This window comes from Callithrix jacchus, chromosome 6, assembly GCF_049354715.1.
Source record: "Callithrix jacchus isolate 240 chromosome 6, calJac240_pri, whole genome shotgun sequence".
Taxonomy (NCBI): domain Eukaryota; kingdom Metazoa; phylum Chordata; class Mammalia; order Primates; family Cebidae; genus Callithrix; species Callithrix jacchus.
Window position 1 is genome coordinate 105,362,538 of NC_133507.1, and position 19,596 is coordinate 105,382,133.

The 19,596-nt window shown below is 52.9% G+C and overlaps 1 protein-coding gene across 2 annotated transcripts in view; it reads left to right on the forward strand.

Moving 5' to 3' along the window:
* GLI2 (GLI family zinc finger 2) overlaps window positions 1–19,596 on the forward strand; it is a 252,688-nt gene that overhangs the window by 58,573 nt on the left and 174,519 nt on the right. The window lies entirely within an intron of this gene.

Genomic DNA, 19,596 nt, shown 5'->3' on the forward strand with positions numbered 1-19,596 from the left:
GGCTGAGCTGCCTCAGACAGCAGTGGGTGGGGCCTGAGTACTGGCAGGGGAGAAAGGGAGGAGGGGCGTGGTGCCTGCCAGGCAGCCCTGGGGTGCGTGCAGCTGGCACATTTGAAATGTGCCCAGAGAACTCCTTGCTTCTTGCCCGCCAAGAACTATTTTGGAAAGTAATTGTCTCCTGATGCCTTCTGGCTCTAATTAGAGGGTCAGGTATGGAATTTACTATCTTAGGTGAACTTTTGGCCAACTTAATTATAACAAAAGAGACTACATGAGCCACAGCCTCTCATTTTACTGCCCCAAAGAGAAAGCCTCTCTGGTTTCCACTGGGCTGTCTGTGCCAGCATCCCGTTGGGAAAGTTTGGCGGGAAGGCGAGACCTCCCCTGTGTCTGCGCAGTCCATCTGGAGGCCACAGAACTATTTCTGTCTCGGAGTAATGGAGAGACTTGGATTTCTTTTCTTCCCTTTTTGTTCAAGTGCATTTAGTCAGACCCTGTTGCTCTCACTGCTCAGGCCCAGCTCAGAGAGCAGCCAGGGAGGAAAACGCGCCTTTTCTTCTGGCGGGTGCTTGGGCAGCGCCTCTCATGCTTTGATGTGTACGCAGTTGCAGGGGTCTGTTTTGGTGCAGACCCCAATTCAGTCAGTTGGGGCACGGCTGAGTTTCTGCATTTCTGTTGGGTGTGAAGATAATGCCGGGGCTGCTGGGTCACAGGCCACGTGGGGGCCAGAGCCCAGGAACATGGAAAGACCCTCCTCAGAGGGGCTTCAAAGTGGGTGTTTCTGGCCGGGTGCAATGGCACGTGCCTGTAATCCCAGCCCTTTGGGAGGCTGAGGAAGGTGGATTACAAGGTCAAGAGATCAAGACCGTCCTGGCCAAGATGGTGAAACCTTGTCTCTACTAAAAATATAAAAAATTAGCTAGGTGTGGTGGCACGTGTCTGTAATCCCAGCTACTTGGGAGGCTGAGGCAGGAGAATCCCTTGAACCTGGGAGGTGGAGGTTGCAGTGAGCCGAGGTTGGCGCCACTGCACTCCAGAGCAAGACTCCATCTCAAAAAAAACAAAAAGAAGTGGGTGTTTCTAAGAGTGGACTTGAGGGCCTGCGGTGGTTGTTACTATCTTTACTTTTACTTTTCCTGTGATTCTAAGTGGGAGGTCATTATTGGGGTGTGTGGCCCATGTCAGGAAAGGGAGATCAGAGGTTACCCTTCAGCTGGACAGTGCTTCTCTACGCTGTACCACTTGGACAGGTACTCTCTAGACCCTCCTGTGAGGAGGGGCCCACTAGGGGTGGAGGAAAAGCACTTATGTGGAGTGGGAGGAGCCAAGCCAGCCAAGCCTACAGGAAGGGAAGGGCGGTGGAGGGGCCCTGGTCCTGGAGCCACATGGCCTTTTCCTTCCCCTAGGTCAGGGCCATCCCTGGCCTGTCGGGGTGCCTCAAGCTGCCCCTCTGTCCGTGCTCTGAGGCCCTGTGAGCTCCAGGAAACCTAGCCTGCATATATGTCTAGCCTGCCTAGGGTTTTCAGCTTGAACCACCCCCGGCCCCAGCCCTCTGCCCTGCCTCCAGCCTCTCCAAGCCGTGAGTGGATCATGAACCACCGTGGTGCAATTTCCTGATGTGTCATGGCAGCAGAGGACAGACTTAGGCAGTAATTAGACAGTAATTAGAATGTAATTGCGGGGGAGCCCCTCTAGTGTCAGACTGAGTTGTCATTATTGGTGCAATAGCAACAGATGCTTGGGTGATTCTGGATCTGTGGTGGGAATGGGGGCCAGACAGGAGGCCCAGCGTCTGGAGTACAGCAGCTCCACAAAGACCCTCACCACCTTACTCCACCCCACTGCTCCCCACCCCCAGATGCCTTCCCTGCCCACCCTGCAGGCCCTTGTTGTCTGACCCCAGGGCAGCTTGACTGGTGAGGTTCCAGCAATGGGTGGATCCAGCCTTCATGAGTATAGTTGCTGCAGGCCACGTGGCTTTTTGGCCTCGGAGCAGTCTTGGGCCAGGTGTGTCTGCTGCTGGATGAGGACCCCGCAGCCTCCTCACCCATCTCTGCTCCCAGCACCTGTCTCTGAGCAGCCTTTTTGGGAAGGGGCCTCCTGGAGTCAGGGGAGAGCAGCTGTTGCTGCGTGGCACAAAGCAGGGGCATCGTGGGGCGAGTCTCCTGGTGCTGGTGGAACGTGGCAGCTGCATTTTGGCTGGGATGGGTAGTGCTCTGGCCTGGGTCCCAGTTTTCCTAATCTGTGTCCAGTGGATTTGACAGGTATTGTCCACAGTCTTTATGATCTTGGAACTTCGGATCGTCCTTAAATGTTACTGAATGGTGGCAGAAGTATATGAGTAAGAATCCTCATGTACTTAGCAACCCCGAGTCCCCCAGAAGGCTCCAAAGAGCTGCAGATGTGGGCCTCACTGCCTGCAGGAGCACAGACCTGTTGGCAGGTGAGGAGAACGCACGGAAGGAGGCGCCGGGCAGCAGCAGGTGTTTGGCGTGGGTTCCCCTCGGTGGGGATGCTCTTGAGCTTATCTCTAGGTCTCAGCATCTGGTACTCTGCCTGGCATGAGGGGTACCCAAGGGTCTTCTGGGACCGGAATGGTGTAGGAGAAAGAGTGGGATTGGTGAAGGAGGACGTCTTCATGGGCCAGAAGCATTTGCTGCAGCCACTGAGGAGTTGGACACTCGGCCTTCAGGCGCAGGGCTGGATGTGGATGGTGGGTGAGGAGGGGCCTGTCGGGGACTATGCCAAGCAGAGGAGAGGGATAGTGCTGCAGGGTACATGCTGGGCTGCTGCAAGGCTTTAGGGAGCTGAGAGTTCTTGTGGAGGGGCCCCCCTTTTCAAGTTGTTTTGGGGAAAGATGGATGAATCATCTGGGTCTGGGTGGCTGGTCTGAGGCCTGTTTGTTGGGGACAGGAGCACAGTCAATGTCCCTGTCGCTACACAGGTGACCTCCTAGACGCCTGGCTCCGCTCAGGCCTGGCTTGTTCCTCCAAATCCCATGACATTGTCCCCATGGTTCACACCCTGATTTGCTGTCTGGGGTAAAGGGATGATTTACAGAAGCTTAGTGTTTCCTGGCTTATTACACATCCGAGGAGGGGTGGGGCAGGTGGATCCTGTCCGAGGATGTCAGGGGCACAGTGGTGAAGAGACAGCCAAATCCTGCAAGCTGCCAGGGGCTGTTTGTAAAGTATCTGTAAAGTATCCAGATGTGGGGGCACCCTGCATTCCCCTGCAGCTCATGACCCCTCATCCAGCCTCCTCCACCCCTCACTGTTACCATTCCAAGTGCTTCCATTCCACAGCTAGAACTGTATGGCTTCAGTTGGTTCAGAAAGTGTACATACCTGTAGGCAGAAGGATTTCATTTTTTTGTTTGTTTTCTGAGACAGAGTCTGGCTCTATTGCCCACGCTGGAGTGCAGTGGCAGGATCTGGGCTCACTGCAACCTCTGCCTTCTGGGTTCAAGCCATTCTCCTGCCTCAACCTTCCGAGTAGCTGGGATTACAGGCTCACACCACCACACCTGCTAATTTTTGTATTTTCAGTAGAGATGGGGTTTTGCCTTGCTGGCCAGGCTGGTCTCGAATTCCTGACCTCAAGTGATTTGCCCACCTCGGCCTCCCAAAGTGCTGGGAATACAGGCGTGAGCCACTGTGGGATTTCACTTCTGAGTTATTTGTATCTGTGAAAAATTGAAAACAGCCTACCTGTTCATTGATAGAGGATTGGTTCATCTGTGGAGCATCTTGAATGAAACCTGATGTAGCCACTGCAAATGTTAATTAAGACTACAATTACAGGGGGGAACATGCTTATATTCTAATATTAAGTGGGAAAAGAAGAAGATGCAATTGATCTCAAGCTCCATTATGAATAAGATCGAAAGTGAAGGTCAGAGTGAGGAGAGACGACATTAAGGAGGGCGAGGCTCCAGCAGCAAAGCTCAGAAAACCCAGGTGGGAGCGTTCAGAACCTCTCTTTCAATACTCCCATGTTATAGATGAGACTGACGCCCATTTGGGCCGTGCCCAAGGCTTGGGGCTCTTGCCTCTCACATGGTGAGAGTCTCTTTCAGGTATTTGCATTTTGATCATTGTTTGCATTGCTGTGAGACTTGGGCCTTAATTTAGATCCTATTGCTACCCTGGGGTGAGTGTCCAGCCTTGGTAAGGTCTCCTCGTGTGTCTTTGTGCCTCAGTTCCCTCATTCATCCCAGGCCTGATGGCACCTGCTGTCTTCCAGACAGCCAGTTCTTTGAGGTCTGGGGCCGTGACTTATTTGCAAAGACACCTACCTCAACTGGCCTCTGTGACCTGACTTACCTTAGGAGTCCATGAGGCTGGACCTGCTGAGGGCTGGGTGTTTCCACTCAGAGTCACCATTTCCCTGTGCCAAAATGCATGAGAAACACATTTGCAGAGCAGAGCACGGCTGGGCTGGACCAAGCTGGACCAAAGGAAAAGGCAGCCCTGTGGTCAGACTGGGGAAAGGTTAGTTTAATCATCTGGCTGGAGCAGTTTCTAAGCGCAGACGGCAGAAGCCTGGGAGGGCGAATTCTTTCCCAGCCTCTTTTGCTGTTGTGCTAACACTTTGGAGGCCATAAATCTTTTAAAACACATTTTGGCCCAGATATTTTCCCCTGCTTTAATTTCCAAAATGGTGTAATTTTAAAAGCAATTTTATTCAGATGTTTCTCATTGCTTTATACTGAAATTGTCCAAATGCTGTTGTACTTTCTTCCTCCACTGTTGGTTCTCTTTCCGACATATTTCTGCACCTCTCTGTGTGCCTTACTGAGCACCAGGGACTCCTCCGAGCCTCTGGGACAGGATGAAAGGTGGAGTCGTAAAACCTGGAGCTGGGTCTGATCTCATGAGTTTTGCTAGTTTCTGGAATCAAGCATCCAGACAGGCTTTAGACATCCTGGGAAGTACCTTCTCTGGCCAACACCCACTTCTTCCGTGGAGCATCCACTGTGTGTTGGGCCAGATGTCCTCCCAATGTGGGCCCTACCAGCAACATCAACATCCCCTTGGAATTGTTAGAAATGCTAATTCTTGGGCTCCACCCAAAACCTACTGAATCTGGGTCTGTGGGGGTGGAATCCAGCGAGCTGTGTTTACACAAACCCTCTGGGTGATTCTGATACACTCCTAAGTTGGAGAAGCACGTGTTCTGACTACATGAGGTAGGGTGGGTCTTTCCGTATGTAAAATGGGAGTTAGACACAGAGCTGCAGTGCAGAGATTTCAGGAGATTTCTGATGTGCTCACACAGGCTTGCCAGGGCACTTCCTGGACAGTAGCTGGAACACTGCCTCTCTTAGTGCAGGCAGGCCCCCAAGTAGTAAGAATCAGCCCCAGCTCTGGAACCAGGCTGCCTACTTAAGTCCTAGTTCTGTCGACCTTGGGTGGGTTTGTTCCTCAGTTTTCTCATCTATAAAATGGACATGATCTTGATTGTGAGCATTCTTTGAGTTAGCATACAGAAAGTGCTTAGAAAAGTGTTGGACACAGAATTGGCTTTGTGTGAGGTCCAAGTTGAGTGTTTGCTTTATTAACTATGGCCATTTTTCCTACCAGTTTTCCTTTTCTAGGTCTGCACACTCTACCTGGCTTAGAAAGTTTCCCTTTCAATGGTAATCCTGGCCCAGTGACCCATTGAGGCTGAAACCCAGGTTTCTGGTGACTTCCTGCTTGAGACTGGTGGGTGCCCTGGGCAGCACACTAAAGACCAGACCAGACCAAAGGTTACTAAAGCTGGCCAAGCCTTAGACTCTTGTGACAGTCACTGTGTAAGTGCAGAGTCCAGAGCAGCTCCTGGGCTGGGGCCTGGGCAGGTGTATTTTTAATACGCTTCACGGGTCACCGGGTGCAGTCGGTCGAAGCCGTGAACAAGATCTCTTGGAGTATTAGAGTCTCAGGTGGGGAGACGTTGGTTTGCAGCTAGTAGTACTGGCGGGGCTGTGACCCGGTTTGCATAGCTAGGGTCAAGTACTAAATGACTCTCAGCGTAGCCCTCCAGTGTTCCAGGAGGCTTCTATGCTACCTACTCACTCTGGCAGCCCTCTTACCTTCTTTACTGGCCCCGCTGGCTTCTTGGGAAGTTTTTCTGAGGCACAGTTTTGCTTAGTGGAGAGGCATGCATGTCTGTATGGGAATGCTGTTCGAATACCAGGATATTTAAATGACTCAGACCTCTAGCTGGCCAGAGCTAGAAAATCCCCACCACCTACGTTACCACACCTAGGAATCTGTCCAATACCCCTCCATTGATATGAGCCTCCAAGTCCCTGTTGTCTTTGCACTCTGTCCTTTTACTGTGCTTCCAGGATCTCCATGTGGGCAGGGCGTTGCTTGTTCACCACTGTCCCCACATTCCCCTCGCAGCAGACGTCCAATAGATGATTATGGAATCTGATTCTGTCATGACAGAGGTGTTCCCGGTGGGCTGGTGTGGTCAGCTGTCTCTAGCTATGAGTCAGTTGAGGCTGGCCCTGGTCTTCAGCCCCCTGCGAGGCCCTGAGGACAGCAGGGAGCTGAGTGGGCCAGCTTCCCCAGCTTATCTTAGTTTCTCTGCTGAGGCCACACACTTTTGCCTTGGGCCTGGAGATGCACCCAGGTGTGACTAAGTGGGCAATTACTCTTATTTAAGTGATTTTCAGGATGGTTGTTGATACTGCTTCAAGGCTTGTTTTATGGCCCAGCCACACAGAACAACCAGTTCCCATCAGACTTTGTCTAGAGCGCAGAGCTGAGCTCCCCTGACAGCCTGGCTCACCCAGGAAGCAGGGTGCAGGCTGACCACCCAGATGTTTTTCGGGTGGTTCAGTAGTGTACTGCAAGGTTGGGTGCCTGGGGTGAGGGGATGAGGTTGAAGGCTTCTTCCTGTTCCCAGCAGAGTCTAGTGGGAAGAGCATGGCTTGGGGTCAGGCAGATCTGGGCTCTTCTCATCCCTCTGCTTATCAGCCATGTGTTCTTGGCAAGTCAGGGAACTTCTCTGAGGTCCATGCAATGGCGATGGTAGTGATCACAACTTCCGGCTACCGTGGAACTAAGCGAGACAACGTCTGCAGGGTGGCTAGCAGAGCATGTGGGCACAGTGAAAGTAAATTTCCACACAACAGAAACCCTAGCACTCCTCTGGCCTATCCTGGCCTCACACTGCGGTGCCTTAACTGCCCCTCAGAATGGCTGCCGTCCAGAATCAGCCCCATTTCCCCCAGCACTATAGGTTTGTTCTCTGCTTCTGGCCCCAGCCCAGGGTCTGGACTCTGGGAGGCTCTCCTGTTGCTCCCCTTGGTTGTGGAGGCTGGCACACATGTTTGCACATGTCACTCTGTTTTCTGGCTGGTGCCTCGGAGCTGGTGAACTCTACCTGCTTGGAATGACAGCATCAGAGGACACTGCTGGTGGCTTCTGCCCATGGGTGCTCCCTGGGGCCTTGGCCACACCTGGTAGGCACTCCCTCATTTATCGTGGTTCACTGTGGATGCTCAGCTGATTCCACTTACAGAACTGGAAGAAGCCTTTGAAATCCTCAAGTTTGAATCCATTCATTTTACAGATGTGGAAACTGAGGCCCAGAGACACAAAATGCAAAGGGTTGCCTGGTGATATCACTTGGACTGGAAACCGATTCCCCAGGAACATTCCATCACGTGGGACACAGCTGTCCCTCAACCTGGCCCTCCTCCTGGCCCAAACCCCAGCTTCCCAAGTGACTGTGTTTATGTTGGAAACATTTTTCTGACGTTTGGTTCTGTCAAGACTAATTTTAGCATTTCTAAAGCTTGGTAAAAATACAGCCTCATTACTTTGATGTCAGCGCATGGTTTACTATTAGTATCTTCTGGGGTTTATCATTTTAGTCATGTTTAACACGGCTGCACCAGGCATGCACTATTAAATCTGGCTTATTTTACATTCCTGTCCGGAATTATTTATTTGTAACAATTTCCTCTCTATCAAAAGACACAGCTAATGCTGTGTTTTAATGTGTTATTTACACACAAAATAACCTATTTACAACTCAGTATGTGCTGGAGGGAGAATGGATGGGCCCCGTTCCCTGCGTTCTGTTCTATCAGAGTTTAACAATCTGGATTGCTAATAGAACCATTTATCATTGCTTGGGAGGGGGGGAAAGAGATAATTTATTTATTTTTTTTATTTTTATTTTTTTTGAGACGGAGTTTCACTCTTGTTGCCCAGGCTGGAGTGCAATGGCGCGATCTCGGCTCACCGCAACCTCTGCCTCCTGGATTCAGGCAATTCTCCTGCCTCAGCCTCCTGAGTAGCTGGGATTACAGGCACGCGCCACCATGCCCAGCTAATTTTTTGTATTTTTAGTAGAGTTGGGGTTTTACCATGTTGACCAGGATAGTCTCCATCTCTTGACCTTGTGATCCACCCACCTCCACCTCCCAAAGTGCTGGGATTATAGGCATGAGCCACCGCGCCCGGCCAAGATAATTTATTTTACGTTTGTGGCCAGGTCTCACCGCCTCTGATCTTGGGACCATTTTGAGGATAATGAAGTGAAGTCTTGCATTTAGGGGGGCTGTGGGGTTCCCGTGCCTGGGTGCCTCTGGGTTCCCTGCATTCATTCATGTACACATCCCTCAGATGGTTCTGAACTGTGGATCAAAGAGGTAGTGATGACAGGGATGCTGCCTCTGCCTTCTAGAAGCTCCCAGTTGGAAGTGACATGGGGCTTCACAGGGTGGGCAGTGTCTGAGCCTGTGAACATTCAGGGTTTACCAGGTGGAAAGAGGAAAGGGTGGGTGGGCCCTGGTGGGAGGAGGAGGGGCAGAGTGGCCCCTGGGAGTGTGGGGAGCAGGGATTGGGTGTCATCGGCTCAGTTCGTTTGTTTCCTGTGTGAGTCTATATGTCTTCTGCCTGGTGTGTGGGATCTGAAGGACGAGGCTCCTGTTGCCCTAGGGGGAGGTGCAGAGGTGGCTGGTACCCAGGTGGGTGCATGACTGATCCAGGATGCAGGATGAGATCCCATGGGCTCCGCCGAAGCCTCTTTGAATGGACACTGAGGAATAAGGAGAGAAAGCGCCATTTGAAGCTGCTGTCCTCTGTGAAGCTCTGTGTGGACACCAGAGGGGGATAGGAAGTAGGAGGAGATGCATTTAAGAAGCAGGGGCCGTGGCCCTGTCCCCAGAAGCCTGTGGGCCCCCCATGGAGAAACCAGACACCCCAGCTGCGATGCTGATATGGGCATTGCCTGCTGCCTGCGGTGATCCAGGAAAACGTTAGGGAAGGATTGTGGTTTCTGCAGGCCCTGGTAACACTGCTGTTTATAGCCCTGTGCCCTCGATGCCCAGTCAGTCCCACAGAAAGCCACTGCACACTCAGATCAGGGGGCTGGGGATGGGTCACCAAAGTGTGATTGCAAAGTGTGGCAGGGTATGGGCAAGCCCCCTTGGGATGATGCAGGGAGCCACAGTCCCTGGACACCAGTATGGTCTGGGAGCTGGGGCCTGGGCTTGGACAGGTGAGGTTTGAACCCTTGTCCTGCCCCTTCTCGGTTGAGTATCCTGTGCTGATCCGAACCCCAGTGTCCTCATCTTAAACGCAGGCAAAGACACTTCTCTTTGGAGGACTGGGTAGACCAATAATGAGTCTCCAGTGCTTAGATGGCCCCTGGTGCACAGTAGGCATTCTGTAAATGGTAGTTGCTGCTGTTAGTATTATGGTTCTTGCTCTGGTGATGATTCTTAACTGAAGAACTGTTTTCTGAAGGCAGCACATATGTTCCCAATAAATACTTCAGAAAGCAAATGAAGAAGCTGAGTCTCCATAATAAGTCAGCAGTTCACCCATGATGTACATGGAGGAACCGCACTCTAGCCTGAGGAACAGCATGGGCAAAGGTCCTGGGGTCTGAGAATGGCTGGAGAGGCTAAGCTGAGCGGGCAGCACTGGCAAATGAGGCTGGTTTTGCAGGGCCAGGGAGGCAAGGGGCTCCCTTCCCTCCTTGGCCCTGGCATAAGCTCACATCTGAGGCTGAGTCTAGTGGCCCTTCCTAGGGTCTGTGTTCTCCTGCTGGTCATGGCTACACGTGGACACTGGTGACTCAGCCAGGCCCTGCATGCATGGCTTGCTTGGAGCCCCACCCCCACCCCCACCTTCAGCATCTGGCTTCTTCTCCTCCTAGGAGGGCAGAGCGGGGAGGGAGCCAGAGGGGCTCTGTCTTGAGAAACTGCCCTTGGCTCTTCCCCGTGAATAGTCCTGGCTGACCCTGTTGGCAGAGGGCGTGGATTTCTGCTTTGTGTTGTGGGGGATTGTGAAGCCTGAAACCCTGGCATCAGACAGCCGGCCTCTGGGCAGAGCAGGGCTTCATCCGCTGTCTGACTTTCCGTCTCGTTTTCAGCAGTGGTATTTGAGAGCAGGTTTGGGTTTGGTGTGGGCTTGGGCAGTGGACACTGCTTTGCATCTTCTGTTATCCCTGCAATTCTAGAAATGGAAGGACGTCCAGGAGAAGCCCTGTGCAGGGCTGGGCATGTGGTCCTTATGTGGTGTGAAGGTGGCCAGGGTGGGGAAGTTCCTGTCCCCACTGAGTGCTGCAGTCCCACCATCAGGCATTTACCCCTTTGCTGTACCTTACCTCTGGGTTTGTGCAGAGGCCCCTGTTGTCCTTCATCCTCCTGTGATCTCTCCCCAGTGGCTCCTGGATCTAGACAGCCTTTGGGCACCGGAGTACCTGTGACTGGGGAAGCTCACTCAGGAGAGAAGAGGATCAGAGAGAGAAGCAAAATTTGCCAACCACACACTTTGCTGACTCCATGAGTTGCTGAGGCTCATTGTAAGCAGGATCTTTGTCCTGTTGCGGGTCCCCAGACTGTGAGATCTCCACACTGGAGTCACGCCCCTCCACGCTATGTTGGTGGAAAAGCAACAGGTGCCTTCACTTAGGGGACAGACAGGTGTGGGCTCACATCTAGGTATAGGAGCAGTGGCCGCCCTTGCCTTGTCTGTCTGTGAAAAGGGGGTGACAGGCTCCCCTCAGCAAGCTCTGTAACGCAGGGGGTCTGGCACGTGGACAGTGGGATATTCTCATGGGATAGTGGCAATTCTTGCCTAAAAGCGCCTGAGGCTATTTGTGTCATCAGTGGCCAGGGCAGTGTGGAGCTGCTCAGCTGCCCACTGCTCTCAGCAGTGCCCACCAGTCTGGCCCCCTGGATTTTTTAGCATCAGGCCAGCAGGAAGGGAGGACCCACCAATTCCACTCTTCAAGAACTTCCTGGGATAATTGAAAACCTCTGTGCACACAAAACCTTGTATGTGAGTGTTTATAGCAATGTTAGTTACGATAGTCCCCAAATGGAAATGACCCAAGTGTCCATCCGCTAATGAATGGATGAGCAGAATGTGGTATGTTTGTACAATGGAATATTACTGAGTCATAAAAAGGAGCAAAGTGCTGATCAATGGTATACATAGACGAACCTTACAATGTACGCTAAGAGAAAGAAGCCAGGCAGAAAAGCACAAATATTGTAGGATTCTATTTCTGTGAATTGTCTAGAATGGCATATCCATAGAGATGGAAGGGAGATGAGGAGGTGCCAGGGGCTGGGAGAAGAGGGAATGGGAGTGATTGCTATGGGCATGGGGTTTCTTTGTGGAGGGATGAAAATGTTCTGTAATTAGATCGTGATGGTTGCACAGCCCTGTGAATGTATTAAAAACTACCGAATTATAGACTTTGTAAGGGTGAATTTTATGGTATGTGAATTATGTCTCTGTTTTAAAAAGAAGGGAGGGAGGAGAAAGAAAGGACAGAAGGAAGGAAAAGAGGAAGCAAGTGAGGGGGGGGAGGGAAAGGAGGGAGGAAGGAAGCTGGTGGCAGCATGGGGGCCTGGCCGTGCGCTGCCCTCAACCCCTGGGATCTCCAAGTGCCTTTTGAACTGCTGCCCCTCAGGGAGGACACCGCTTCCCCTGGCCAATGAGCAGCCTCCCCATCCAATCTATAGGCCCCAGAAGCTCTAAAAATAACTGAAGTGGAAGGACGGTGTTTAATGACAAAGTAAATAATTACATTAAGGGTGCAAGTTTGGAGGAGAGCTGAGTAAATCACTGAGAAAGAGCGCCAGCCTCCGTCTCACTTCCAGTCCTTTATCACCAGATTACATCCTCCCTAGGACCCAGAATCATTGATCGTGGCTGGTGGCAGGCTCTGCAGTGGTGGGGGCTGTGATCAGGCAGGTGCTGAGAGAGATACCCTGTGAGCATTTCAGGGTGACGCTGCTGACCCTAACACTGGGCGGATGAGCCCCAGGGGCAGGGTCCCTGTGCTGCTGGAAATCAGCTGCTCTGCTGGGAGGAGCCAGGTCTCGGGGATGGCCTCACAGCCTTGCTGCCCACAGCTGGGGAGGACCAGGCTTCTGAGCCAGAGTGGCTTCAGAGGCCATTTGATCTAGTGAGGTACAGGGAGGGCAATGGTCTTGCCAGTGCTACGTGGTAAGCGTGTGGTAGATCTTGGTAGGGAGAGGTCTGGGAGCCCTGGTGTTCCCAGTCTGGGTATGCAAGACCCTCTTCTGTGTTAAGAGCAGCATCTGCAGCGGGCAAGACCCAGGCAGACTGTAGCCCTGGGAAGTGGCAGCGTTGGCCAGCTTTGGCATGGTGTGGGCTGGGGTTGTCTGGCACACGCACTCACCTCCCCTATCCTGGCCTGGAGCCCTCAGTTAGTCCCTTCCCTTCGCTGTCCCTCTTCCCTCTACCTAATGGCCTCATCCTTTCCTCAGGGAGGCCCAGCTGACAGCCTCTTTTCTCTCCCTGGCCCTGTGTTGCCCCTCAGGATGTGGAGGATGGGTAGGCTCCCAGGATTATTAGGTCTTCTGATAGGGGCGCTTGGAAGGGATGAGGATACAGGGAGATGGCAGTGCCTTGACCTGAAGGGACAAGTCTTTTTTCTTTCTTTTCTTTCCTCCCTCCCTCCCTCCCTCTCTTCCTTCCCTCCGTCCCTCTCTTCCTTCCCTTCCTCCCTCTCTTCCTTCCCTCCCTCCCTCTCTTTCTTCCCTCCCTCCCTCTCTTCCTTCCCTCCCTCCCTCTCTTCCTTCCTTCCTTCCTCACACTCTTTCTTTCTTTCCTCCTTCCTTCCTTCCTTCCTTCCTTCCTTCCTTCCTTCCTTCCTTCCTTCCTTCCTTCCTTCCTTCCTTCCTTCCTTCCTTCCTTCCTTCCTTCCTTCCTTTCTTTCTTTCTTTCTTTCTCTCTCTCTCTCTCTCTCTCTCTCTCTCTCTCTCTCTTTCTTTCTTTCTTTCTTTCGACAGAGTCTTGCTGTCGCCAGGCTGGAGTGCAGTGGTGCGATCTCAGCTCACTGCAACCTCCACCTCCTGGGTTCAAGCGATTCTCCTGCCTCAGCCTCCCGAGTAGCTGGAACTACTCGGGAGTAGAGACACACGCCATCACACCCAGCTAATTTTTTTATTTTAGTAGAGATGGTGTTTCACCATGTTGGCCAGGTTGGTCTCATCTCTTGACCTTGTGATCCGCCTGCCTCAGACTCCCAAAGTGCTGGGATTATAGGTGTGAGCCACTGCGCCTGGCCTGGGACAGGTCTTCTTGATGGAAACTGAGTCAGGATGCTTGGTGCAAGTAACAGAAGGCCACCCTGGCTCTCTGAAGCTACGTGGGGTTCTGGTCCTCCATCACTTGGAAGTTCAGGGTTAGATTTCCTTTCCGGACTAGCTAAGCTTGAGGCTCCAGTGACATCACAGGGATGTGACTCTTTATCTCTGTGATCTCAGTTGGCTTTCTGCTGACCTGGCATCCTGGTAGCTCTGATCACAAGAAGGTGGAGTTGCTGCAAGTGCATGTGGGCTTGATACCCATCAGCTCAGATGGAGAAGTGTCTCATTCCAGGTGATTCCAGCAAAAGTCCCGGTGGTAACTTATTGGCTGGGCCTGGATCCCATGCACCCTTGTGAACCAGCCACTGTGACCGAGGCATGTAGTATTTTGTGGGGTCCCATGCATACCTGTGCAAAGTGGGGTTAGGGTCAGCTCCCTTATCTGCTGGAGCTGTGCACAGAAGGGTGGCCCATGTGATACTGGTCAGGGCAAATACCAGTGCCCACCTCCCTGAAGCCAGATGGCAGGAGGAGTGGGTAGGAGATCCAGAGAGGTCTGGGCACCTGTAGACACCCACTGGTGGATGACAGGGTCAGAGCTGGGCCCTTCAGAAGCAGCAAGGAGTCCTCTGGTCATTCCATCCTCAGGCCTCATCCTCTGGGTTGAACCAGGGGTGACCAGGCCTGTCCCCCTCCTCTAGTTGTCTTTTTGAGCTTCCTGTAAGGGTACACAAAGTACTCCCTGAGAAGTGCCAGACCAGAGCCTTGGAGAGGAAATGCCAGAAAATTCCAGGGGTAGCATCACTAAGAAGGACTTTTTAAAGAATGAGAGAGCTACTGGGAAGGTAGGGGTACGCAGAGGCTCGACAGGGGTGACAGGGCACATGCCAGGGTAGGGCCAGCACCTGCTGAAGAGGAGGCTTTATACAAGGTGTAGGAGATGAGGTGCAGTTGGAAAGGGAGATTGGAATCGCTGTGGGCAGCCTGGGATGCCCTGAGAGGAATTTGGACTGAGGGTAGTAGGGAGCCATTGAAGGGCTTTGAGCAGGGGAGGGGCATTTTGAATCAGTGCATCTCCTTGCTGATTGATTCGAAGCATTCCATACCCACAAATGAAATCCTGCTGGATAGCTCTGCTTTTCAGAAGGTTCTTTTTCCTCCCTCCCTCCCCACTTCCCTCTCTCTTTCCTTCTCTTCCTTTTTTCCCCAAGTGTTTACTGGGGGCAGTGTAGTCCCCGGGTGGGACCACAGACAAGGTCCACTTCTCTGGAACTGACATTAAATTGGAAGACACAGGCAAGAACCCAAATCAATGGCCATGCAGAACAGGATGTAAGATGGGTATTCCAGCAGGAAGAGATGGGGGCTCGGTGGCCTCAGCCTTCCTCAAGACAGGAGTGCTTTTCCCAGGGTTGCCGAAGCCACTGTCTTTCTCAAATGTGCTGGTTAGGCACAATGGAAAACCACTTCCTCTGCTGTGGGAGGAGCAGAAACGCCTTCCGAAGCCAGCTGCAGGCTGAAGAGCGGGTTTAGGTCACCCCAGTGCAGCAGGGCAGGAGGCACACACACCTGTGTCGCGGCCCGGCCCCCACACTGTGTCAGGAGTTGGACGTTGCCAGGAGCCACTAGATGGGGCCTTGTGGAGGCAGACGCCGTGGGTCCTGCTGCACGTGGGGGCTGTGGCCGTTCTTCTGCATCCTTGTCTTTCACGGAGGAGTGATGAGGACCTCCCTCCTAGGGCTGTGGTCAGGGCTGAAGCTGAGACGCAGGCTGGATTACAATCCCCAGGGTCCTCCTCATAGGGGCTTTGGAAGGACTGACCACGCTGCCACATGGGGGACCTGAGGCCCTTGTTTTCATCACAGGGGTCATGAATCCGAGAGTGGCCTTCTGGGGGCATGTCTGGCCTCTCCCTACCCTTAAGCCCTGGGACGTCATGGGGGACCCCATAGTCTCTGTCTGGGGACACCACCCTTCCTAGTTGTTCAGGCTGCCAGGGAGCCCCTTTCTCCTGTTGCCATCCTTGGCATGTGGGACCTGGCCTCTCTTTTCCTGGAGCTTTTTCTCCTGGGTTGTGTTTTTCAGGTCTCTGATCCTCCCGGGCTGGCCCAGGTGAGCGACTCCCCTCCCCACCACCCTGATCCTGCCAGGCAGTGAGCCCTGCCCTCCCTCTTGGATGCTTCACAGCAGTGAGGATGAGAGTCCTCTGTTCTTTCTGTATGTCACCACTGAGGAAGGTGGGGATACCTGGCCGTGTTGTGGAGCCTTTCCTGGGTAGGGAAAGAGTGCTCGATTGGGATGGGAGACGGGTCCTCTGTTCTGTGGGCCTGTGACCCCATCCCCGACACTGCGAGGTCCCCAGGCAATGCCTGTGAAAAGGTCCTGAAGAATTTTCAGCATGCCACACACAGGATATGAGGTGTTGGCGCTCTTGACCAGCGCCTGAGCACCACTAACACTGACAGTGTTTTGGCTTGGCCAGGATGGCCAAACATGTTTTTCTGTGCATTTGTCCCCAGGGAGGAATTGGAGGCTTCTGAAGACTTAAAAAACACACCAAAACAAAATAACCAGAGAAAATGTTTCCCTGTGCTGTGGTTCTGAGAACTTCATTGCTTTGGGGAAGAGAGGCGGGCAAGAACCACCTCTGAAAGCTTTTCCCAGAGGAGGTGGGTTACTGTGGACATGCAGTCCACGTGATGGCTGCCACGTGCCCTTGAGCATCCTCATCCCAGAATGGCCCAGTTGCACACAGAGCCTGATCCCCTCAGCTATGTTGAGTCTTGGGAGAGGGAGAGCCAAGCCCCAGACATAGACTGAAACTCTGAGTTCTGCTTGTGCAAGGACTTTGCAGCTGCGGGAGTGCCCGGGTGATGGATGCCATCGCACTTGTCAGCCAGGCTGTTCTCCTGATGATGTCCTTGTCCATGCAGCTGCAGCTGGCCCTAGATCCCCAGGTACCCCCTCCCCACCCTGGCCCTGCACTGCTGGTTTCTCCACCCTCTCTTTGTTGTTGTTGCTGTTGAGACAGTCTCACACTGTCGCCCAGGCTGGAGTGCAGTGGTGCAATCTTGGCTCACTGCAACATCTGCCTCCTGGGTTCAAGCAATTCTCCTGCCTCAGCCTCCTAACTAGCTGGGATTACAGATGCGTGCCACCATGCCCAGCTAATTTTTGTATTTTTAATAGAGACAGGGTTTCACCATGTTGCCAGGATGGTCTCGATCTCTTGACCTCCTGATCCTTCTGCCTCCGCCTCCCAGAGGCTGGAATTACAGGTGTGAGCCACCGTGCCTGGCCTTTTGCTGCCTCTTGCCATTCTTGCATGCAGTCTTGTCCCCAAGACAAGTGGGGAGGATGGTGCCAGCCTAGTGGGCTGCATTGTCCTGAGAAGGTCATGTTCAGCTTCCCCACCATCCAAGAGAAGTCTGTGCCCCTGATTTGAGGGGAAGACGCATTTCCTAGTGTTACTTTCACACATGGTGTCTTAGTTATCATTCTTAGAAGCAGGCTTTTAAGAGAAGGGTTCCAGTGCACCTGGTTTATTTGGAGTTGTAGGGAAACGAGTGGTGAGGTGAGATGGGAGGAGAGCACCTGTGAAGGGAAGTAGAAAGTCAGCTGCCCCTGAAAAAACTGGAGCTTCATCCCTGGGGGGACTCAGGAGCTGGCATGATAGCCATCCCAGAGGAATAAAGAAGCTCTAAACACCAGTTGCTGGCAGTGCCCCCCGCTGAGGGCTGCTCTTGCACTCCAGGCCTGTTGCACACAGCTGGGCAAAGTGGGCTTGGGAGACAGAAGACCCTCAGTTAACCACGGTGCCAGTAGTTGGAAAGGATGTGTGCCTCAAAGGGGTACAGGGATTAGAGTAGGGATTGATAGCATCTGCTGTACAGAGATGGAGGTGGTGAGTGCCGATCGCTGTGATTTCTGGGGCCTTAGGAAGCCTTTTCTGTGTCTTTCTGTATGATTTTGTCATTAAAAATGAATGCTGATGGCTGAAAGGTATGTGAATGTTATACAACGGATACTTCTGGGCAGACCACCCGGCTGTTGTCAGATATCAGTGTCTCACTAGGAATGAGTTGATCAGATTTCATGTTGAGAGCAGTGTTGGATGGGGTAGAGAGAAGGTCCTCCACCCCCGGGCTGCAGACCGGTACCAGTCCATGCCCTGTTTTCAACCAGTCCACACAGCGGGCGGTGAGCAGCATGCAAGAGCATGACCACCTGAGCTCCACCTCCTGTCAGATTGGCAGCCGAATTAGAGTCTCATAAGAGCAGGAGCCGTATTGCGAACTGCACATGTGAGGGATCTAGATTGTGTGCTCCTTATGAGAATCTCATGCCGGATGACCTGAGGTGGAACAGTTTGGGGATTCCTGCCTCCTGCACTGGAAAAAGTGTCTTCCATGGAACTGGTTCCTGGTGCCAAAAAGCTTTGGGACCATTGGTGTAGAGGGCAGGGGAGAGGCTGCCTCTTAGAGAATGAGGTCAGAAACGGGCGTGATGGTCCTGAAGTTCCCCTATGTGTATCCTCTAAGACAAGGGCCAGTGTCCTGCCCTGTCCTGTTGGTGCCAGCGTCAGGGGGTCTTGAGACAGGGAGCGGGCGATGGTTCTCCCAGCTAGGACTTTCAGAATGGAGACCTCAGACCCTGAGCCCTAGGGACAAGCCTGATCTATAACCAGTCACTGAAAATATATACAGTGAAATGGAAGTCTCTGCCATTGAGCCGGCTCTCGCAGGCCGCTGTAAAGATAAGTAACGGCAGTTTTCAGGCCACTTAAACCCTTACCTTTGGGGTATAAAGGGGTCTCTGCAGACAGTAAGTCTTTATCGGGAAATGTTTACTCATAAAAAAGCACGATGAAGCCTAGAAGAGAAAGCACCTCACCCTTTATGGCACTGCAACCCGTCTGTAACAGAAGCTGCAAATCATCCGCAGGCTGCAGGCCGCAGACTGACTGTCCAAAAGTTGGGGATGGGAGTGAGAGTAAAACCTGACTTGCTACCATGCAGACAGCATTGCCTGCCCCACCAGCCCCATCCCTCCACTGAAAGAGGGACCGTGTTGGCCCGTGTATTGCTAAGCCAACATGCTGTGGCTCCCACATGCCACAGGATTGAGCCTGAGCTCTGTAGGCACATGTGCCCTGGCCCACCTCTTTGGCCCTTGTGCCTGTGCACCTCCCACAGTGCTCCCCACTTCCGCAGCACCTTCCCCTGCTTTTCTGCCTTTGAGAGGGCTACCTAAATGTCCACCCCATTCCAGCTACAGTCCCATCAGTGGAGTAGAATCACCCTGAAAGACTTGGAACCAGGGTGGTGATTGCATCAGCTGCCGCCCAGCTGTGGGAGCAGTGGTATCTCTGCAAAGCCACCATCTCTGCATCTGGTGCTGGGCTGAAGTTGCTGTAGGCCAGTGGCATTGGCAATCCGAGGGGGTGTTAGGTGTGACATGGGGGAGAGCAAGGGCAAGCTGGAACCCACCAGGTTAGAGCTCACGCCTGCCTGCCTGTGCTTCCAGCTTCATGATGGATAGGTGGATGCACGTGGGTTTGAAGGGGGATTGCATGAGCCTCCTCCTTGGAGCTATATCCCCTCCTGGCTCTGTGGGAGCAGAAGAAGCTGGCTCTACCCCTTTTTTACCCCACAGGTCAGCGATGATGTTTGGGGACTGAGGGAGCCTTTGGGATCCTACACTTGCAGTTCCAACCTTTTTGGTCCGTGGGTCCCTCTATAGTTAAAAATTACTGAGGACCCCAAAGAGAGTTTTTTTTTTTTTTTGAGACTGAGTCTCACTGTGTCTCCCAGGCTGAAGTGCAGTGGTGTGATAGCCCACGGCAACCTCTGCCTCCTGGGTTCAAGCGATTCTCCTGCCTCAGCCTCCCGAGTAGCTGGGATAATAGGCCTGCCATCATGTCTGGCGAATTTTTGTATTTTTGTAGAGATGGGTTTCGCCATGTTGGCCAGGCTGGTCTCAAATTCCTGACCTCAAGTGAGCCGCCCGTC